Source organism: Haliotis rufescens, unplaced genomic scaffold, assembly GCF_023055435.1.
Source record: "Haliotis rufescens isolate VD_foot unplaced genomic scaffold, xgHalRufe1.0.p SCAF_24, whole genome shotgun sequence".
Lineage (NCBI taxonomy): Eukaryota > Metazoa > Mollusca > Gastropoda > Lepetellida > Haliotidae > Haliotis > Haliotis rufescens.
In genome coordinates, this window is record NW_025963935.1 from 3,776,804 (window position 1) to 3,802,070 (window position 25,267).

Genomic DNA, 25,267 nt, shown 5'->3' on the forward strand with positions numbered 1-25,267 from the left:
TTCCTTTAGTAGAATGGGATGGAATGGGAAACTAGTGGAAATAAACTATCACGTATGTCCTTAAATGTACATACCTATAGCTGGGTGTAAATACACTTCTAAAGTCGTATTTATAAATCAAATGAATAAATGAAAGAAACAGTGGTATTTCATGGACTGGCCATACAAGTATATTTTGAGCAAAGGTCTAAGTTAAGCAGCCAAGTGCGAAATACGAGCTGATACGAGGATGTATGTTTTCTGGTGGTCATAGTGAAACAATGACATATCGCGCCCGAGTTGCGAGTGATCGAAAATAGGTTTGCTGAATAGATTTGCTGCCCATGAAAACGTTTCAACAATTTTGATTGAATTTACATGTACTTACTCTTGGGTGGTATAACGTTAGTATAATCTTGTTAATTATTAAGAAATAATAATGATGCCCGATATTGAGCGATGTCAATTTGAGTATTGTTAGGGCTGTTTAGCGATCTTTCATATTTTGTCCTTTGAAAATGTACGATGTCAATTACCCCGAAGTTGTTTTTATCACTAATAAAAGAGCACGGTCATTGAAACATACATGGACGTAACCGGGATTTCTTTAAGATATACATTCCAAACTGTCATTCGTTTTGTGATTTTATCTTTGAAACAGTCTGCTATGAATTAATCACGACCACTTCCGTCAATTTTGTTTTGACGTCAGAAACACGCACAATTTCATCGGGATTTTTTATCGGTAAATATAACTCACGGAAAATTCTCAGTGAATGTGTACTTCAACATAAATATCATATGTCTATCACTGTTAGGACATGTACTTGCCAATGATATGAATTATTGGTCATTTAGATTTCAAACAAGGGCGCTTACTTGACTTTGCTTGCCATATTCGGGTGCGTCCATATTACGATTAATGTGGAAAAGTAGGAAACTTATAATACTAGCACTTTCATCGATGGCTGGCCAGTGCATAGATCTTAGGGATTTGGTGACTTTAGATACTGTTGGAAAGACAATCAACTCGAGTTGCATGTTATACAATTTGGTTACACTGTGTGAAGAAATAAAGACGTTGCAACACTTTTGATACAATGTATACGTTTTTGTAACCGCGACGTCAGCACAGTGCGGCACTGAGCGGTTTGCAGGCTGACTGACGTCCAGGCACCATGAGGGTTAAGACACTGCTTATTACTTTCTACAAACTGAACAAGTTGGAAGAATGATGTTGGATGATCAATAAAATCTCACCCTCGTGTCTTTTGATATCAAATATATCAACACTCGTTGATAAAAGTGGAAAAAAATCCTCGGCAAGCCTCGGAGTTTTCCCACTTTTATCAACTCGTGTTGATATATTTGATATGAAAAGACACTCAGGAGAGATTCTCTATATAAAAAAGAAAACTTTTTTGAGGTATTGGAGTTCACGATGAAGTTCTCAATGCAAATATCCAACGTCTGTTGCCCGACAGCACCACGGTCGATGTCTGGTACTTCATAACCAATACAGAGAACCATTATTCAGTTTCAGCATTTTATCGAACAATTTGTCTCCTTACCACCGCTTATCCTTCTGCGAATATTTTAGATGAGAGCAATGGCGTTTTATGAAACCGTGTCCCGCTAAGTAAAGCCATCGAGGAGGCACATTTTCATGACACAGGTGTCTGTTCCGTGGTGCTGTGCATGATGTACTGTCATCATGTCATCACCTGCGGCATAGCAAAAGAAAATATTCATGAGGCACACTTCCTGGAATTTATAACTTTAACATGTTACAACTTTAACATGATGACAAACACGGGCCGTTGGCGTGCTTTAATACAACTACAGTAAACTGTGGTCATAACGAACTCAAAGGAAGCACTAATTCTAGTTCGTTTTAACCGTATTTTGTCATAAGCATATACAGCATATATACAGCAAATCGCCGAATCAAAAACACAGTTCGTTTTGTCCATCAGCTCGTAATAAGCGTATTCGTTACAAACGTATATCACTGTTTACCAGTGATATGCAGAAAGTTTGCTTGTGCACGCAGGACATGTACGTTACACACACGCCTGGCAGTCAAAGACACGGTACGATTACAGGTGACAGCGCCATTGTGACACGAGGACATTTTGAGTAATAGCAGTTTGCATGACAGCTGCTTGTAATGAATATGCTGTAATGTCAAATCTACTACTGAGGCTACTAAAGCTATAATAGTCACATCTATAACTGAGGCTACTCAAGCTATAATAGTCACACTTATTACTGTGGCTGCTAAAGCTATGATAGTTACACCTATAACAGAGGCTACTAAAGCTAAAATAGTGCCCCCCACCCCCGCCCCCTACTCACAGCTAATGCTTATATTGGGGTATTTCCATGGCACAAAAGATCATCTTTAAATATTTAGACAGAACACCTCGACCTGTACCAAAAGCATAAGGAGGTCATTTGGAAAGGTTTTTTTTCTCACATTTTCCTAGTGACAAGTCCATTACAAGATTATGTTGAATCAGTTAGTGTCTAATATGCGATGTGACACCTGTCAGCACACATGTAGTGAGTGAGTTAAAATTTTAAGTCACATCGGCAATATTTCCCCACTAAACACGGTATCAGTATTCACTGATATGTTAGACGTGGTGACGGGAGATCAAATTGTCAGTTAGTTATGGAGCCGAAATGTAACACATCGATTATCTTGTGTATTAATTTTCCATTCTGTTATGTTTGATAGCCTAGATCAGTTCGCTATCATTCTTCCGTTTTGAGCCCGATTGAAACGGCATGACGTTTAATTTAGCCACTCTATCAAATTCCTGTCATTGATTCTACACCAAGTATCACCAAGAAATGTTTTCATTGTATGTTTCAGGTTGTTTATGACATTGTCCCCCTGTTTTAAAATATTGTCCAGTTTTTCACAGTTACTGGTATGGCCTCCTTAACTAAAATATTGTCCAATATATTTTTACAGGTTGCTTTTAACATACGTGAGGAACTGCGCTATCCTGATATTTAGGTAAATGTATGCACCATTACAATATAACATGACATTGTGTACTTCATTACCTCCAGGTAGGAAAACTTTATGTGACTAATTTCAACATTTTTCGTAAGAGGTGTGAATACCAGAGATAGTGGTATTGTTACAGCGGGACAGAAGCCAAAGATGGGTATAATGTATATGTACACTTGACTTTGACATCCCCACTCAGACACAGAATACTGACTCCGAGCCGACCAGTTCTTGTTTTAGCCCCTTAATGGCGAGCACAAGACAGGGTAGCAACAAGTACCATCTTTTAACGTCTTGTATGGCAGGGACGGGATTCGAACCTCGGACCTTCCGCTGTCTGTGGTCCCGTGAAAATCCGGGGTAGAATAGGTCTTCAGCAACCCATGCTTGCCGTAAATGGGGATTATGCTTGTCGTAAAAGGCGACTAACGGGATCGGGTGGTCAGGCTCACTGACTTGGTTGATGAATGTCGTCATATCCCAATTGCGTGGATAGATGTTCATGATGTCAACCACTGGATTGTCTGGTCCAGACTCCATTATTTACAGACCGCCGTCATATAGCTGGAATATTGCTGAGTGCGGCGTAAAACAAAAAACAAACCAAACCAAACCTAGACCACGGAGGCGGTGAATCAGAAAAGGAAAATGAACCATTTACATCATTTTGAATAGATCTCACACAAGATTATTGTGCTAAACATTTTATTGCAAGCCTGTAGTCCATGGAGGAAGTGCACGAGAAGAATGATAAACGGCTTCTATTGATTCTCGGCTCAACACAAATGACATCATGGGAGATTACAACATACCGAATACTGCGTCTCCCCACCTAGACAAACAGATAACGTGAGTAAACTTTATCTACAAAAGGAGGAAATATTATTGAAAATAAAAAAGTGACAGAAATAGTCTGTTTTATCCGATTCGTCGTCCTTCAACAAAATCCATACATCAATCTTGACAGATTCCAAAGAAGTGCCCAAACCAACACTTCGTTTTACCCAGACAGTACTTATTCCAGCTCAATAGATTACTCGAGAGATGTAATTGTGAAATATATTGACAAACCTAACACTGAAATACATAGGAATCGTATCTAATGGACCTTCATTTACTTTAATAAGTATTATTTTCCATACACCAGAGAACCTACCTTCTTGAATGTCGAACAAGATGTAATATTCACGAATATTAAACATTTGAAATAAGAAACATACCGAGAGTCTATTATTGCTATGAAGAAAGTAATGAAATAGTGTTTCTTTACTGGATGATATAAATCATTTCAAATCAAACACATTGTAGTTAGATGTGACTGTTTATCGCCCACGTGTGACTGACCTATATTGTGAGTGTTCGGATTGGCACTTTGAAGTTCCTGGAATACACAGCATGTCCTGTTTATACATGAATATTAACTTTCCTCTCAATATGATATCTTTCAATCGCCGTTGATGACAGTCGCAGACCACATGGAACAAGTCATAATATGTCCACATACCACGAGCAAACTCAGGAATTGTATTTCTTCTGAGTCTGTCATCTTCGTCACGTATCCGGACTCACACTAATATAGGATATAAATACATGATGACATATTTCACAAGCTACATTTAACATCTCATGAAATAGAACGGCATTATTCAATCGCCGTTTGGTATGCGCATGTACTGTATGATTGGTGTCCTACTTGTGCAACGTACCCCGTGGGTGATTGCCTGGTAAAAGCTAAAAGTAATTGTTTCCACATATAAAAACATCACCAACGTTTCAAGAAGCATGTGTCACTAATAGGCACTGTTGAAACTGTGCCCCGTGGATGTAAAACACGCTTCAATGTGATGAGCAAGAACTGTTAACTCCGGTAATGGAAATGTCAAAAGGACACAAAACCCATAAGAGTGTTATTGGAGATTATTTGTGCATGCTGCGTTAATACAATAACTGCCAGAACATCAGTGAATCAATCGTTAGCTCGACTACATTTATGTTTTATAGATCGCATTACTTCATTTGTTTTTTTCTGAAAGGTCTGTCTACAAAGCTACTCTTTGCAAATTGGTGGGGAATTTGAGTGATTGAATGTCTAAAGTACATGATGAGTTTTGCCTAAATGATAACAATAGTCATGATCATGTAAAATAATAGTTACAGACTAACACGTCCATGTTCACTGCATTCATGAGTATGTATACCTTTGTAAACGAGTTGCATTTATCCTATAATAATATGTTCTTTATCACGACAAGGTCATTTTTGAAAGGTAACCATTATGTAACAATTGCTTAGCACAGTTGTGTGAGATAATAAAGAAAGAAAGAATATTCGATAGCGTTAATTAAAGTATCATACTGTTTAAGACAATAGTATATGCACAAACCAGAAAGCACAGGAAAATTATATGTACTTAAAATAGCTTCAACATACAATATGAAATCAGACACCACTCATTCCACACAGATTTACACACTGAGGCTTGAAAAACAGTTCAATACCAGGGATTAATGAAGTCAAAATAAATGGGTTGTCCGGAGGATACAACTTGAGTAATATTTTCGCAATAATTTTTGTGTCATATATCTAAAAAGATGCCATGTATTTAAACATTGTCTCTATGTATAATAAATATTAACCGATCTCAAACCGTTCTAAGGATCCTAAGGATTCAGACTTATTGATATTATAACTATTGTATGTGTAAAAGCATTATGTATTCATTCAATCACTGTTTGTATTGGAAAGGAAAGACTATGAGGATCTTCCCATTTCTGATCTCCCTTGGGGCACAGGTGGCCCAGTCGTCAGAGGCGCCGCGATTCGCTGTGCAGAGTTGCGTCCCTTGGGCACGCCAGAAACCTCCGCATTGCTGACTTTGCAATCTGGTCATGCTATTATATTCTTGAATTCACTTTAAGCCTACAATCACGTTAGCAAGTACTACTGGTGACCTTGAAGCGTTTCCATAAATTGGTGCCATACGGAATCACGACATCCAATAAGGACAAGACTATTTAGATATTTGATGATCAATTTCTTACATTTTACCCACATCTATGAAGAAATACAGCTTTGTGAATGCCAGACAACAATTTGTTGTGGTGTTTCCCAGACACCTACAGTCCCATTCAAATGTTTGATGCTCGCATTTACTACACTTCCATAAGAAAAATCTATTTCTGTCAAAATTATATCAGCAAGCAGGAATGGCCCCGAACCGGCTTCCGAATACTTCCGGAAATTACGTCTCGGCAAAGTCACGAATTGCAGACAAAAGAAGGTCCCAGACATAGGGCGAGCTGAGTCGCCCGACATGTGCGAAAATGGATCGTTGATGTTGGATTTGCGGCGCATCTTTTACCTAGGCAAGAAATATTACAAAAAAATATTTTTATACACAGAAATAACCAACCTTGAGGGAAATGTGGATTATGTGTTCGACCGCTATTGTGTTTGCATGTCTTGTCTTCTAATGGTACACATGGAGTGACACTTAATGCAAATGTTCCTTCAGAAGACAACTTTACAAAATATACAAATATACACAGTACGTCTATGCTTCTTTCATTAATGATTGACGAGATTCTGTCTGTGTTGACGTTAATCCCATGTGTTTCCGGATATGACACAAATACTTCACTTCTAAAGAAAAAAAGCTTCCGGAGACTTTACCATGAGTGAGTGAGCGAGTTGGGTTGAACGCCGCTTTTAACATTTGCCCTCCATGCCGTGGAGATTATGGTCAGATACTTGGTTTCTAGGTTTGTGAGTAACATACCCGTTGGTTTCACCGAAGTGGTAAACTGTCTGAAACCTGCATCACTTTGGGCTTTCCTCCAACATTAAGCTCACACGCTGTGATATAACTGGAATACTGTTAAAAGTGGCATTAAACCCAACTCACTCACTCACTCTATGATAACCAACAAAAGCTTTGGTTTGTTTGCTATTCATTGATAGATATACTGATACAGACGTGTTTCCAATGTCTGAACGTGTCTTTCTACCCTAGATGTTCTTGTAAGTTATGTGTTTTTCCAGTGACGTATATGTCAACTCTGTGACGTGTCTTTCTACCCTAGATGTTCTTGTAAGTTATGTGTTTTTCCAGTGACGTATATGTCAACTCTGTGACGTGTCGTTCTACCCTAGATGTTCTTGTAAGTTATGTGTTTTTCCAGTGACGTATATGTCAACTCTGTGACGTGTCTTTCTACCCTAGATGTTCTTGTAAGTTATGTGTTTTTCCAGTGACGTATATGTCAACTCTGTGACGTGTCTTTCTACCCTAGATGTTCTTGTAAGTTATGTGTTTTTCCAGTGACGTATATGTCAACTCTGTGACGTGTCTTTCTACCCTAGATGTTCTTGTAAGTTATGTGTTTTTCCAGTGACGTATATGTCAACTCTGTGACGTGTCTTTCTACCCTAGATGTTCTTGTAAGTTATGTGTTTTTCCAGTGACGTATATGTCAACTCTGTGACGTGTCTTTCTACCCTAGATGTTCTTGTAAGTTATGTGTTTTTCCAGTGACGTATATGTCAACTCTGTGACGTGTCGTTCTACCCTAGATGTTCTTGTAAGTTATGTGTTTTTCCAGTGACGTATATGTCAACTCTGTGACGTGTCTTTCTACCCTAGATGTTCTTGTAAGTTATGTGTTTTTCCAGTGACGTATATGTCAACTCTGTGACGTGTCGTTCTACCCTAGATGTTCTTGTAAGTTATGTGTTTTTCCAGTGACGTATATGTCAACTCTGTGACGTGTCGTTCTACCCTAGATGTTCTTGTAAGTTATGTGTTTTTCCAGTGACGTATATGTCAACTCTGTGACGTGTCTTTCTACCCTAGATGTTCTTGTAAGTTATGTGTTTTTCCAGTGACGTATATGTCAACTCTGTGACGTGTCTTTCTACCCTAGATGTTCTTGTAAGTTATGTGTTTTTCCAGTGACGTATATGTCAACTCTGTGACGTGTCTTTCTACCCTAGATGTTCTTGTAAGTTATGTGTTTTTCCAGTGACGTATATGTCAACTCTGTGACGTGTCTTTCTACCCTAGATGTTCTTGTAAGTTATGTGTTTTTCCAGTGACGTATATGTCAACTCTGTGACGTGTCTTTCTACCCTAGATGTTCTTGTAAGTTATGTGTTTTTCCAGTGACGTATATGTCAACTCTGTGACGTGTCGTTCTACCCTAGATGTTCTTGTAAGTTATGTGTTTTTCCAGTGACGTATATGTCAACTCTGTGACGTGTCTTTCTACCCTAGATGTTCTTGTAAGTTATGTGTTTTTCCAGTGACGTATATGTCAACTCTGTGACGTGTCTTTCTACCCTAGATGTTCTTGTAAGTTATGTGTTTTTCCAGTGACGTATATGTCAACTCTGTGACGTGTTGGAACCCAAGGTTGCATGTGACATCATACAGCGGACGTGGCTAGACACGTGACGTCCATAAATACATAGAAACAGACAGACCGAATACATCAAGGTGCATTGCCAAAGATAACCCAACTGAAGTTTATTAACACTGGACAATAATCGCAAAGCTAAAGCATTTTATGATTCAAGTTAGCAATTAACGATAGGACTCATCGTACATCGTACACAGCGTACATGCGTCCAACAGTCGAAGTTAGCAACAACAATAGTGAACTGGTCAGTTCTAATTATACAACTGATCCGATCCGAATTACATACACAGAGGGTATTAGAAATTAGATGGGAAAAAGTTGCCACATAGATTAACGGACATCAGCCCAAGCCAGTTGTTACGCAACCAGCTTTTGTCTTCAAAACTTGATGGCTTTCGAAATTAAGGTCGGGAATTTGTCTCAGGCTATCATCACCATTAAAGCGTGTAACGTTCACTTCAGAAAAGTACCCATTTCGTAGACGGGTTTGGGTAGGTTTAAGGTTATGCATCAAATAAAGTCGATAGAGATATAAAAACTGTAACTGTAGGGGGTACCCACGTACGAAAATACATTAGGTTATAAAGAAAGAAATAAAGTTTTAAATTGATATGAAATATATGAAATAAACAATTAAAGCTCAGTGCAGATATATCAATAAGTAAATACTGATATGATTGAATATATTTATAGTGAATTAAAAACTCAGAGTACACTAATATGTATGTATGTGTCTAATTTTTTGTAATAGACAATGGATATGTAATAAGGATTATTTAGTCGTGAGCTCAAAGCTGTTTTATGTATGTACAGTGAGACGTTAATACACTATTGTTTGCCTCTGTGTGGTAGGCCGTTGGGATGTAATAACCTTGATCTCTTTTGGTGGTTGGAGTCTTTTGATGTGTAGTAGTATGTAATTATGTATATATCATCAAGGGTATTTTAAGGTCACCTCATATTTTAATACCTAAGTTTTAGTCTACACTCCAATCTAACCTTCTTCACTAATACAATAGCACAGTCACCCATGCGCTTGCCTTCTCTGTTGTTTCTCTGGTTTCTATTGTTTAGCCCCAGCCCCTTACTTTCAGTGACAGGTTGCATTATGGGACTGGTCAGTTTAAATTCACACTTGTCGTTGAATATGTATGGAGACAAGTTGTCGGTTCATCGCTGATAGAATTGAGTCAATTGTCACAGGTGTGTCCCGGTAAAGCAAATGTCTGATGTTATGACATCATAGGGCACAGTGCCATACACCTGGTGAGGACATTTATATGGTGGCCGTTTTATTTTTGTATTAAAACAACTGACATCCACAAATCAACCTGCGTTTGGTGATTCTTCACATAAACCACTCCGGTTACGTTGGCGTCGTCGGCAGGATTGTTACAGTTGTTACAGTAAGGCACCCACTGACAAGTGACAACGATGGACACTAGCTGTCCATGGATGAACGCGACAGAGATCTGTGTGCTCCAGGACCCGTGATGTGCAAGTAATGTAACTACATAATGTATCAGTTACTTTGTGCCATCATCTTTTCATGAGCTTGCCTCTCAGTGTATAGACAGCGATCAATTTGTATTGTGCAAGAGCTTGATTGACACTTTCGTTAAATTATATTGTGCTTTCTGTGAATGACAATTATTCATGTGAAGAGAAGAGGATACCACTGCTGTGATCATGTATAACATACATTTGTCTTTTCTGTATGTTTAAATGGTTTCGAGTTGTCTGTTGTATATTTGACATTTACATAAAATATTTACTGCATAGATTTGTACAGTGCACTTGGTAGTCTTAATCATACCGGCCGGCCATAAGTTAGTTAGGACATAAGTTAGTTAGATCATTAGTTAGTTACATTAGTTAGTTAGATCATTAGTTAATCATTCCCTTGGTTGCTATACAGAGTTGTGTCCCTTGGGCATACAAGAAACCTATGATTATGGGTTCGAATCTCGGTTCGCCCGACTTGTGTTTCTAGATTTGGCAGCACCATGCCAGTGCTTGAGGGTTAAACCAGCGTCGTAGGTGTTTAAGATCTGCCTCATTTCGGGATTTTCTCCCAATTTGAGCTGACATGCCGTGATATGACTGGAATATTGTTCAATGCGGCGTTAAACCCTCACTTACTCACTCATTTAGTTAGTTAATTAGTCTACTGATTTTTTCAATTTTATGGTTAATTTGTTAGTTTCTTAGTTAAGTAGTTATTTAATTAGTGTTATTAGTTTAACTTGTATCATATTAGTACCCTTTATATAGTTATGTTATATATCTGTGTTCGTGTGAAAGAAGTATGACTGTTTAGCACTTACATATTACTCAAACACTATTATAAGCAATAAAATCATAACATAATTTAATAATAAAGCATTTAAATCATCTTATATATAATGTAGCTGGCTCGATTAGTTTCCTCAAATTGTAAATTGCATGATTTCTGGGGGGTACGTTGGTGTTATTTAAATGAATGTTGTGGTCTGAATGGGATTGGATATGGTCAGAGATGGTGGATTCGGAGCCTTTCTTTTGTACTGATGTTTTATGTCACAACAGTGTTAGTATCTACACCGAAACGCTGCAGTCATTGTAATAAAGAAATTGTATATCCATTGAAATACATCCCTTGAGCACCATACCAACATCTTTATGCCACTTGAAGAAGTTATATATCAGTTAGGCTAATATTTAGAAATTAGGGGTCGTATTAAGAGGAAGAAAGAAAGAGGGGTTAAAACTTTGAGGTTATAAGTGAAACATTGGGCTTTGAGGCGGGCAGGGTGGCTAGTGGCGGCAGTAACAATGTTGCGGTCGCGAAACGTGTGGTGAATGACCTTGACATTGGTGGTTTTGGCTGGGTAATAGAGTTGATAGATTTAGTGTAGGCTGAATGCCATAGGTTTACGCGCGGACGTCGTAGAAGACAGTCAGCGCTGATAATTCGGATCCCGATCCGAAGTAAGAAATGTTGTTGTTATGTGATTCGTAATTAATAAAAGCGTATTTGATTGGGCTGGCCTAAAATATATTTAACGGACTGGCAGTTAAAAAAACAGTGGTTATTAACGAGAAGACAGCTGGTGGTTGAAAAGTAAATAGAGAGTTTTATGACAGCTCACAGGAAGCGAATAATAAAGGTTTGTTTGTTTGTTTGTTTGTTTTGTTACGCCGTACTCAGCAATGTGCAAGGTATATGACGACATACTGTAAAATAATCGTGCCTGAACAAGACAATCCAGTGAATGACACCGTGAGCATCGATCTACGCAATTGGGATACGATGACATGCATCGGGGAGGGGGTCAAAGCTAGGCTTATATGGGAGTAAAGATACGCTTTGGGAGGGTGCAACAATATTTTTGGAAGGTACAAGAATATGCTTGGGAGTGTACAATACACAAACTATCAATATGAATTTGGCATAGCTTCAGCTTTTCATAGATGGCCATATTGTGAATTGTTTGATAGGCATTACTTAGAAGTTGACGAATGACATAGTAGAGATAATATATTGATAACAGCTTCTTTATTTACTTGGCCATAGTGTGTAGTTTTTAGGACGAAGACAGAAAACACATTTCGAAATTAATTCATACATGCAACAAAAAATTATTCTATTCTATACTCGTCCAATCACAGTAGTCCATTTGTTCTTGATGCTCTAAAATATTCTTCCTTAATCAAATCATAAGTTTAAAATAGCTATGGCCAGATAACACCGCAGGCAGAGGAGATAACTTCAATGAAACCTTTATAGTTTTTTTATTATTACTTCAATAAAATGTTACTAGTTCTTTATGATATTGAGACACGACTTCCCTTAAAGAACGTACCAACAAAGACGCGTAATGCCTTTGATCGTTTTGAAGATTCATTTATCAATGTTTACCGAGTGTTATGGATTAATCAGCTCATTCAGAAGAGCCAATCAAAGTAAAGGCTAGCATATTGTGAAAATACTGGTTGAAACAGGCCCATTAAACCACTCTAGCCTTAAAACAAAGACCTAATTAACTTTCCTTTTCTGTTATGTGGAGGACATCACAAGGATTTCAATAAAACATTCGTTTGAATATTAGATTACGACAGTTCTCACCAAAGCATCTCTAAACTGTCTATGGATATGTTACCTTTGTACCTGTCAATGGGACGCTATCCAATATGTTCCGCACACACACATCTCACCCTCAATACACTGCCAGTAGGCTTTCTTAAAACAGAATCTGATAACGCAACCATTGGTTCACCATAACATACTTCTTCTTCACTTTTTGCAATGATTAATTTAATGATTGTATCATCATTTTGACAACTAGAGCTATCCCCAATTTAAAATTACCTATATAGTTCCATTGCTCTTTTTTTATATGTAACTTTCAGGACTTGAGGGTCATGTATATTTGTATATGAAAAAAGAGATTTTGCAAAAGGTAACCTAATCATGTCAAGAATACAAACTGATGACAATTGTCTATTTCCTACGTCAACACAGTAGGTTGAACAAAATCCTATCACGAACAAAGAAGTGTGTATAGAAACATGTACATTGATTGCAAAATGGTCCGCAAAGAGAATCTCTATGGGCTCCTGATTGTGTAAACACTTGCAAGCGAAGCCATTGATCGTCCATGGCCAGAATCTTCTCTTTTGACTTCAGGGGGGATTATTAGTGACCTAGTCAGGGTTTTGAAGTTCAAAATGAGGTTATCAATACAAATATTCAACTTCTGTTGGCCTACGGATCCGCGTATGGTGCCTATGCGTTTTAATCACACCTGATAGCCATAATTCCATTTCAGTATTTTCTGAATTAAATACTTATTGAAGCCCCCAACTCGAACGCGAATAAAAACAAATGTTTGCATTCTAGATTTCATAATCCTTAACATGCAGATATTTATTAATATTCTACCACCGAGGTGGGACAGTTTAATGCTACAGATATAATGTCTGGTGTATTGTCATGATCTTATCTGAGGCACAGCAACAGAACTTGTTTAGCATCGTACCAGTAGAGCTGACATCACCACTGTGGCACGAGGACTGCTAGAGCAAGAGGGTGCACGGGTGGCCCAGTCGTCTAAGGCGCCGCGATTTGCTGTGCAGAGTTGCGTCCCTTGGGCACGCCAGAAACCTATGATTGTGGGTTGGAATCCCGGTTCGCCCCGATTATGTTTCTAGGTTTGTCAGCACCATACCCGTGCTCGTGGGTTTCACCGAAATGGTAAACGTCTGAGACCTGCATCACTTTCCTCCCACATTAAGCTGAAACGCCGCGATATAACTGGAATACTGTTAAAAGCGGCGTTTAACCCAACTCACTCACACACTAGAGCAAGAGCAGTTTGCGCGACAGCTGCATGTACTAAATGTATTGTGACATCCAGGTCTCTTACTGGGGCAGTAACAGTTTCTCTTTTTCTGAAACTACCACAATTTGAACTACAATTTGTACCTGCTATTCAGAGGTCATTGTCAAATGAGGCTACTAAACAACATCATAGGACGGATCTTTGCCTGTAGAAATATAATACATTCTTATGGTACTTCAAGTTTTCTGTTCTAAATAGAAAAATGTTATTGTTGTCAATCTGCGATGGTGTCAACTTTTTGTGTTCCCAAACGTCATGCATATGTCCGATGTTCTGAGGAAAGCCATCATGAAGCAAAACCATAACCGGTGTCATTTAGCGAAGGTCATTTGAGACAACAGTCTAATTATCAATAGAATAACAAACTTGTTACATGAAAACAGGTATTGCCCTTGTATAAAATATATATCTGAGCTGTTCATCACATTTTTGATAGATTCATTTGTACTGAAATTCAACCCATGACGGGATTCCCTTGGCAAAACGAACCTTCATTAAATGATATTGATTATGAATCCTGGACATAAACCAATAAGAAAAGAAGGTCGGATGGAAAATTGTTTTTATCACATTTCTCCTATCGACAAGCCAATTACGAGCTCAAATTGAGTCAAACAGGATGTCCGTTGGGGTGTGAAGCCTGTCAACACACAAGTAAAGGGGATCTTGTCACGGCACTACAAGACACACATCCAAATATCTGTGGAACTGTTAACGACCATCGGCAAAGCTACCGTTACATGCCAAAGCTTAAAGCAGTATATCAATACATTGTATTCCCAGTCTCAGCCACAATGAAACAATATAACATTTCTCCACAGATGACGGTGTCCAGTATTATGTTTTATATGAAAGGAGAGGTTATTCAGTGAGTTACATATCACATCCTCGATTCTCCAGTGTATCATTTTCATTCTATCATGTCAAATTAGGCTAGATTATTTCGCCACTAGTCTTCCGTTTGAGCCGTTTCGAACGGCATGGCGTTAAAGTTAGCTACCCAATTAAATTATTGGATGAGTTAGGGATGTATGATGGATGTGGGGACATCAATTCCAATACAAAACTATGGCGGCGAATTGATCTAAGGTATTTACGAAAATATAACGCTGATAAATACTGGAAAATACTGCTCACAAGTACTTACCTGTTGTTTGCTGAAAGTATGCAACATGATGCTGTAAATCCATAAAATGTACCACTTTAATTCCGCAAACATATCGCGTTAATACTTTCATAGGAACATGCTAGTTCTGGGTTTGAATTGCGGTCGTTATCTGTATGTTGGGCTATTGTTTATTTTATATTTACTTCAATTCTAAAGCCTATGCACACCGACATGACAAATTGCATGTTGCGTACCTTACATCATCCATCTTTATTAAAGATCATTAAAGACAAAACTTAAACTAAACTTTGACTGAAACGAAAGATTAAACTTTGGTGTTGACATTTCACAACTTTTGAGATACAATCGAATATGCTTTTTCTAACTAGATTTTAAAGAGCGCCTTCGACTCTTGCTCAGAAGTTGTTTGATCAAGATCACATCATTGAGTGAGTGAGTGAGTGAGTTGGGTTTTAACGCCGCTTTTAACAGTATTCCAGTTATATCACGGCGTGTCAGCTTAATGTGGGAGGAAAGCCCGAAGTGATGCAGGTCTCAGACGTTTACCACTTCGGTGAAACCCACGAGCACGGGTTTGGTGCTGACAAACCTAGAAACATAATCGGGGCGAACCGGGATTCGAACCCACAATCATAGGTTTCTGGCGTGCCCAAGGGACGCAACTCTGCACAGCGAATCGCGGCGCCTTAGACGACTGGGCCACCCGTGCCCCCCTCACATCATTGAAGGCCTTGACAAAAGTTTTCAAAACGTTTTATGGCAGACATGTTTAGGACAGTTCCAAATGTCATCACTGCAAAAAAATCCATATATACAAGCTTGTATATCCTTTGGAAAGATGATATTTCCAAAGGATATACAAGACTGGAATGATGATATATACAAAAATATACAAGTTTGTATATACGACATATACAAAAATATACAAATTTGTATATACGGTATATCCAAATTTGTTTTCTTTGTATATATTGGTAAAGGGAGATAATTGTTATGTATTTGTGTATAATTATTATATATATATGCAAATTGAAGTGTTTAAAGTTGAGCACTGTGTTTCTTTGTATATGTTTGTAAAGGAGGATATAATTGTTTTGTATGTGCAAAATAGTATCAGCAAGTTACAAAAAAAATGATATGGTGGTGTGTAACATTACTGGAATGTTTAATTAGTACTCCACACTGTTAGCGGGAGTACATACTCTCCTTGCAATGATATTGATGGGGAAGCGATTGAGGTGTCTGGTACTTTTCCTGGCGCGGTGGGGGGGTGGGGGTGGGGGGGGGGGGGGGGGTGGAGAGGGAGGCGTCACAGTGACACAAATGATGTCTGATGCGATTCCCTGTTTTGACATGTACCATATGTTCCCATGTTTTTTCAGGTTAACAATTGACTTGCCTTTGCATGTGTTTGTGTCGGATGCCTCCGGTGGTTCAGGATACGCTCACCTTTTCGCGGACACCTTGTATCATCACTATTTGATAATTATTCATAAACACATGCTCATGTTACATTCGGAATCGTACAATGGACTATGTTTTTTGTTTTTTGATTTCTTATAAATATCGAAAGGGTTTTGTCACTCTATTAGTTTATTCAGGGATCATCTTTCGGTTTAACTTGTGTCAACTCGTTTCACTTTGGTACACACGTATTTCAAATTCTCAACTGCTAACCTATCACAGGGATGTAAATCATGTTATTGCTGTTTCAGAAAATGAAAATGATCGATCTCGCGATGTATTATTCTGCTTTTTATTGATTCCAAAAGACAAAGTCCGTGGAGCAGGTGTCAGGGGATGGTGAGTGAGTGAGTGAGTGAGTTGGGTTTAACGCCGCTTTTAACAGTATTCCAGCTATATCGCGGCGTGTCAGCTTAATGTGGGAGGAAAGCCCGAAGTGATGCAGGTCTCAGACGTTTATCACTTCGGTGAAACCCACGAGCACGGGTATGGTGCTGACAAACCTAGAAACATAATCGGGGCGAACCGGGATTCGAACCCACAATCATAGGTTTCTGGCGTGCCCAAGGGACGCAACTCTGCACAGCGAATCGCGGCGCCTTAGACGACTGGGCCACCCGTGCCCCCCTAGGGGATGGTGATATATACGGCTTGTGCTGATTCTCCAAGCCACGTAACTCACATCATTGGAGCCTATAACTAATCAATACTGCGCCTACATCACTTCGGGAAACAGACGATATTGGTAGGCTATATCTATACTAGCAGGACTTAGGATTTGAAAAAACAGCCTGTCAGAAATAGTTCGTCTTATCCTCTTCGTCTTCCTTCAACGTAATCCGTACATCAATCTTGACAGATTCCAAAGAAGTGCCCAAACCAACACGTCGTTTTTACCCAGACAGTACTTATTCCAGCTCAATAGATTACTCAAGGACGGAGTGATGTCATTGTGAAATATATTGACAACCCTAATACTGAATTACACAGAAACCCCATATTCGCGTCTCTCATTTCCTTTTATATGTATATTTTCGTTACACCAGCGAACATTCCTTATTGAATGTTGAACAATGTCTTAGAATAAATAATGTTTAATTAGGATCCAATCAGCTTGTCACAACCATTTAAACCTTTTAATCATGATCCTTGTAGATCTGGCTTCATTACCCGATGCGTCATCACCTGTGTGCTATTTGGTATGCTTACTGTACATTTGGCTTTACCAAATATCTGTATGCTACTTGTTATCTTTTACCTATTGCTGTCAATGATTATCTGCTGCTTATCACAACATATCATGCATATATACCTCTCATCACTTTGTAGTTGGTAAGAGTCTACACCGAAACATCTCTACATGCAATAAATATAGAATACTAAACGAACTCGCGTGTAATACAACTATTCACGAGTTTCATAAAATTGGTTTTACACGGGAGCGAGTTTTGTATTTTATTTATAACTTGCCATTTAGAACGTTTTTAGAATTATACTGTTGAGTGTGAATAGGCTGACACCTACACGATCCACGGCATAATCCAATTGAGTTTTACACAATAATACTTCAAACACGTCAAAAGTTGAAACGTATGAATTTAATATCATACAACGGCCCACCTTTAGAATTCAGGCGTTCGTTCCACAAAATTATCGTAGCGTTAAGGTTATCGCAACTCATATACTTTAACTTAGACAAACGACTGTCGTTGCGCTACAGTACGATCACCTTTGGGAACAGGGACTTGCACCTCAAAGTTTACAATCACGTCACCATACCCGATGACGTAATTTGTGGAATTGTGTTGCCAGATCCTTCGGCGAAACAATGCCATGTGACGTCAGACTAGCAACACGGTTGCTGGGGTCATCGAGTGTGCATAAGCTCCTCACAGTGATCTATCATCTCCACACGCAATGTCGTTGAATAAGCCAAGGGATGTTGAGAGCTTTCAATATTTGTTCGTGAAACGTGTTCCGAGAGTACATAAGCACGCGTTTTGGTATTACACAATGTGTAATACAGCTGTATGTTTATTAAACGGGTGATCTCTTCACGTGCAAATAATAAACCAGAAGTTGCTATCCATAAAGTTGTACGTTTCCTTACTCACCAGCTTCTAGAACTCCAATCAAACAGTTAATGTAAATTGGCATGAAACATTTGAAAAATGAACCCTACTGACAGTCTGTTATTGCTCGGAAGAAATTAATGACACAGCATTTATTTCTGGGTGGTTTTTATCATTAAAAATAGCATAAAAACACATAGTATTACGTATGTTTGGATTGGCACTTTGTACTTCCAGCAATACACAAGGTATCCTGTTTATACATGGGTATCAACGTGATCTCTTTTAAACGCCTTGAATGACCCCGAAAAAGGACATAACAACAGACAGACAGTTTATTCAGTAATTTAGGCATCAAGACCCATAGTACAATGCAGATTGGATATTAACATTTGTCACGTGAAGTACATGGTTAGATTTTAAATCTAGTTACATATTCCTTATTTTAAAGATATGTTTTAAGAATACAGAAACAGCATGGATCATACCAGGATTTTCAGAGTGTAGTAGATTTATCATTAACTGACGGTCTATAAAAATATTTGCAGCACGAGGAGAAATTTACACCTTAAATGGGAATACTTTTCACATATAAGTTAGACATGATATTCATTTTCTACTTCTCCGGATGAACAGTTTGTACAAATAGAGTTCCCAATATCACCGTAATTAGAGTCCCCATGGAACAAGTCATAATATGTCCACATACCTCGAGCAAACTCTAGAATTGTATTTCCAATGATTCTATCATGCCCATCACACATCCTGACTCACCGCCGTCACTAATATGATATGATATAAATACGTGATGACATATTTCACAAGCTTCATTTAACACCTGATGAAATGGAAAGTCATTACTCAATAGCCATTTCATATGCGCTTGTACTGAAGAATTGTTTTTTGTATTACTCGCGGGGGTGATTGCCTGACGAAACACCGTGGTAATTGCTTCCCCACGTGGAACATCACCAACGTTTCAAGAAGCATGTGCCACTAATAGGCACTGTTGAAACTGTGCCCTGTGGTTGTAAAACACGCTTCAATGTGATGAGCAAGAACTGTTAACTCCGGTAATGGAAATGTCAAAAGGACACAAAACCCATAAGAGTGTTATTTGAGATTATTTGTGCATGCTTTGTTAATACAATAACAGAACATCAGCGAATCCATCGTTAGCTCGGCTAAGTATATTTTCATGACGTCGCGATTTTATAAATTATTTAATGCAGCAACTCATTGCTTCTTTTTTTTCTGAATTGTCTATCTACAAAGCTACTCTTTGCAATTGATGGTGGACGTATTGATTGTCTAACGTCCCTCTAGATCTTCCCATAACACTGCCACGAAATTGTTTTGCCTGATTGATAAAGATAATTATATGATGGTGAAAAACGACACATACGAATGCTTCATTTGTGGCTGTGTAAAAGAGTTCTGAGATTTCGTATCACAAGAAGAACATTTCTTGAAATGTAGCGATAAGGTCACGATGACATGAAACAGTTGCGTGAATTAAGGTTATACAAATATGATGAGTCAGCGTTACATAGTGGGATGATATTTATTAAGATAATAGTAGATGCACAAACCAGAAAGTAAGCTTTCTTAATTAGAAAACACAGAAACATTAAGGACAGATAAGTATCTTCAACATACATTATTAAATCATATATCACCTATTGTAGGAATACATCCACACAATGTGGCTTGAGATGCAAATCATTATCACGGAATGCCTAGGGATATGGCAATGGTTGATAAAATTAATATTAGTAGGACGTCCAAGGCATACACTGACTATGAGTATCACCATTATTTTTGTGTCATAGATGTTTTCTATTTACTAACTGCATCTATCTAAGATATTAATTGATAACAAGCAGATGTCCCAAGGATTCAAACCAACTATTTGTAATAGCATATAATTATACAATCAAGGATCGTATGTATTGACAACACTTCAAGGCAAGACCATCTAGATCTCCATTCCTAATCTCCGCATTGCTAGATTATTCTAGAAATCACTTTATGCCTATAATCAGATTAACAAGCTCTACTGTTGACCCCGAAGCGCTTCCATAGATAGGTGTCCAATAAGGACAATACTATTCAACTATTTGATGACTAATATCTCACATTATTAACCGCATCTATGAAGGAATACAGCTTGGTGAATGCCAGACAATGATTGATTCTGGTGCTTTTCAGACCCGTACAGCACCATTCAAACATGAACAGCATCTATTGGATACTGAGTCCCTGTCACAATACATCAGCAAACAGGAATAGCCCGAGTCGCGTTCTGAATATTTCCGGAAATTACGTCTCAGCAGCAATGAATAGCAGGCCAAAGAAGGTCCCAGACACTGGGCGAGCTGCACGTGCTTTGCGGCTGGTGGTGGGCAGAGATAACATATCTTATTAACACAGCTTAACCGCAAAATGTGAGTGAGTGAGTTGGGTTTCATGCAGCTTTTAACATTATTCCAGTTATATCACGGCGTTGCAGACGTTTACCACTTCAGTGAAACCCACGAGCACGGGTATGGTGCTGACAAACCTAGAAACATAATCGGGGCGAATCGGGATTCGAACCAACAATCATAGGTTTCTGGCGTGCCCAAGGGGCGCTACACTGCAAAGCGAATTGTGGCACCTTAGACGACTGGGCCACCCCTAACCACAAAGAAACGGTAGGAGAAGCGAAACTTTTGAGATGAACTTTACAAAATCCGGCATATATATGTAAGTTAGCTTTTAGGGTTGGTGATGTGTTCAATAACTTAATGGCCTAGTGTTTATTAAATGTGCACGTTTACTTGTAGGAGGGTACCCAGGATTCTAACCACATAATTGCAAACTAACCAAAATGATATCTACATCTTTTGTATTAATTTAAAAACTACTTTTTTTCTCTTCTGATGCATAACAAATCCAAGTCAGTAATATGTATAGGTCTGGGTAGACGTGATAAACGTCTTGAATTGTTGTATGTTGTTTGTTTGTTTGTTGTTTAACGCCGCACTCAGGAATATTCCAGCTGTATAACAGCGGTCTGTAAATAATCTGGACGCAATTGGGATACGATGATATGCATCAATTAAGTCAGCGAGCCTGACCACCCGATCCCGTAAGTCGCCTCGTATGACAAGCATAGTCGTTTTTTACGGCAAGCATGGGTTGCTGAAGACCTATTCCTCCTCCATCATTGGTAACACCCTGGCTGACGCTGCGGCTAAAGCAGCACTCAACAAATCTGTGACACCACTTTGGCTCCCATACACTGATTACAAGCCAGTGATTAGATCCTATATTCGTGATCTGATGCAAAAGGAGTTGGACACCCAAGTAGGTATCAATAAATTACATGACATCACGACAAATATCGGTTATGCCTACTTGGGTTGTCAGTCCAGATTTGAAGAGGTCATTTTACGACGATGTCGCATTGGCCATTCTCGTTACACCAATAAATATTTATTGAAAGGTGAGGATCCTCCGTTTTGCATCCCTTGTGATGAAAGAATCTCGGTCAAGCATGTCCTGTTGATATTTCCATCACAAGGGATAAATATTTCAAGGTTACATCTATGAAGGATCTTTTTAATATCAGTTCTCATTTAGTTACTGTTTTTTTTAAAGAAATTGTATTGTTACATAAATTTTGATTTATAGGTTGTGCATATAATCTAATGTTTTTATATTTGACAGAATAAATGTGATAACTGAGTTTGTTAGTGGCTGTATCCTGGAAAGGGGTTAAGGTATTTTAAAAGTATTGTCCCCTGGAGAGGGTATGTAAGACCACGTCATTCAAAGTAGATTTGTTCTTACCACATCATTTAACCGTAGAATATATGTTGTTTTAATAAGGCTAACTGTGTTAATAATCTCCAACACCTAAAGTGATGATGTAAATCCAGCTAGGGTCCATGCAGGTAGGTAAAGTACTGTAAGTCCCCATGGTCCCCAGTATGGTGATCTACCTTCAGTTGTTGGAGATCAATCGCCTGTTTCTAATTCATTGTTATGCATCGTTATATCCATTTTATGATTCCATACTAGTTTTAAATATTTCTCTGTGATAAGTCTAGTTATTTTACTGCCCGTCGTTTTTTATACGTTTCAAAGTATTTATAATCTTCAACCTTTGATAGTCACGATATGGCTGAAATATTGCCTATGTGACTTTAAACTTAACTCTGCCTAGTGGCTATGAAACAACGTAAAACACCCTTTAATGGGATGAGCAGGAACAGTTTGTTTCGATAACGGAAATGTTTGAAGGTCTTAAAACACGTAATGATGTTATTTAAGATTATTTGTGCATGCTACGTAAATACAATATAGTGCCTAAAAGATATCACCAGGATCCCCCCCCCCCCCCCCCCCCCCCCCCCAAAAAAAAAGAAGATATTTCTTAAATCAGTGAACCAGTCAAAACTCTTATTATCTTAAGCTTGGCGAAACACTTACAGTCCCGAGCCAGGGCTAAACCCGTTATTTCATACTCCATCAGCAAACGATCAGATAAAGCATTTCCTTCTGAATGAATGGTCTCTCATAAGATAGTTTTCGTTATAACTGTTATGAGTTTCTTTCTAAATAATCTTGACTAATGATTTCTGGGGTTGACGTTTTATTTTTGATAGTGATAGTGATCCATAAATATAGGTGCAATGTTTTGGCAAAGGTTGTTGATGAATATGGATAGAGGTTGTCGCTTGTTTTATTTCCGTACATAAACACAGGCTATATATACTATATTTTAAGTGTTTTAAATGACACGTGTCTAAAAGACCCCATATGTGTTTTTTTTCTCTTGATATATCTAAACATGCCATAGTAGACTACGAACGCACTTGTCTTTTAACACATTTCATTAGAGTTTACTTTTTCGTTATAACTGTGACGAGTAGTGTCAGTCTTTTTCCGATTTGTTTATGTCTTGTTATTCTTGTGAAATTAGGACCAACTCATTTACAACAACACGAATCCTTCTTGAAGCAACTTTATAAAATAGGCCAGTCATCCATACTGCAATATTCCATCGTGTGTCGATTAGAAATACAGGAAAGGTATAAAGCTGAGGTTTCCTTCAAGTAACTTGTACATTATGTGGCCTGTGGTGTCCTGTATACGGATACGGATTTGGGTGTACGTCTCTGCGTATAAAGTTGAAGTTAAAATAACCGTATGTCAATACACAACAAATCAATGAACGAATACAAAAAATTACCTGTTACCTCATACTAGATCAGCTGCTTGAAATTATACCATTAGTAACAAATATAACTGTTCCTTTTGTCACAAGTACGTTTAAAAAATCATGAATTATGAATTAATTAAAACTAGAATTTACAAAATAATAAAGATCAAAACTAGTATTTCTAAAGCTGAATTCGAAGCAATACATTATCCATTACATATTAAATTTATACACTCAAGACTTAGACATAGATGTAACATTCTGTAAGATTTGTTTGAGAGGTCATTTGTCGGACTTTGTCTTGCTCGTGCGATTTACCAAACGGAAATATCTTCCCTTATTTACTGAAGGATGTTAACAGTAAACTACGGTTATAACGAACTCAAATGGACCACTGATTTTAGTTCGTTATAACCGTAGTTCGTTATAAGAATATATAGAACATCTATACAACAAATGGCCGGGACCAAAATAAAGTTTGTAATATCCGTCTGTTCGTTATAAACGTATTTGTCTGTACTTTAACAAGACCATCTTTGTTTATCAGCAACAAAATATATTTCAAGAACTAAACAAAACAATTTTTGTCCATCAATTTATAGTGGAAATAAACAAATTTTAAAGTTAATTTTATGTAACAAGAATGATTCGTGACCTGTTGCTTCTCTATTGTATCGTGTTTTCCTTGTTACGTGTATATTCAGTACATAGTTCAAAAAGGGAAGTCGGGTAGCCTAGTGGTTAAAGCGTTCGCTCGTCATGCCGAAGACACAGGTTCGATTCTCAACAGGGGTACAATGTGTGAAGCCCATTTCTGGTGCCCCCCGCCGTGATAATGTTGGAATATTGCTAAAAGCGGCATGAAAACTCACCCACTTACTGTAGTTCAAAAAGGTTTTTCTACTACTTTTTGTATTTGTTATGATTTTGATGTAAATCAATAATATTCCAGGAAAATGTCAGTTTTGTAAAATTCTACAGCTCCCGCCCCTCACTTAAATTCAAAATGTCCATCACTGACATTCTATAACCAATTGTCTTTAACGAATGTACTATTGTATGACATATTGACATAAATGTATCATTTAAATAAGTATATGTGTGTATGTTTGTATGTATATTAACATGTGTATGTCTATAAAATAGATATTGACCAAATATTTTCTGCTCTCATTTTCAAATGTAAGATGTTGGCTGTTGTTTTCATAAACGAATATGACATTCTGACAATTGCAAGACTCCATTGCTTTATGAATATTTACTGTCATGTGAAATGTTTTATTTTACCCCCCAAAATGAGCTTTTTGAAGTAACATACATGCGTCATAACAAGAACATTCCTGGAAATGGGGCAGTTATATAAGAATGGTATTGTACAGAACTACGAAGGAATAAACAAAATGCCTTTGCTTTTCTCAGTGAGTGAAGAAAAACACAATGTTGATCTCCAGACAATGCTGTCTGCTGCTTCACTTCAGCGTTCAAATATCTGATGCTCGCGTTTACCACACTTCCATGAGCAATATCCCTTGAAGCAAACACTGTCCAAATATATCAGCAAACAGGAATAGCCCCGAGCCGCCTT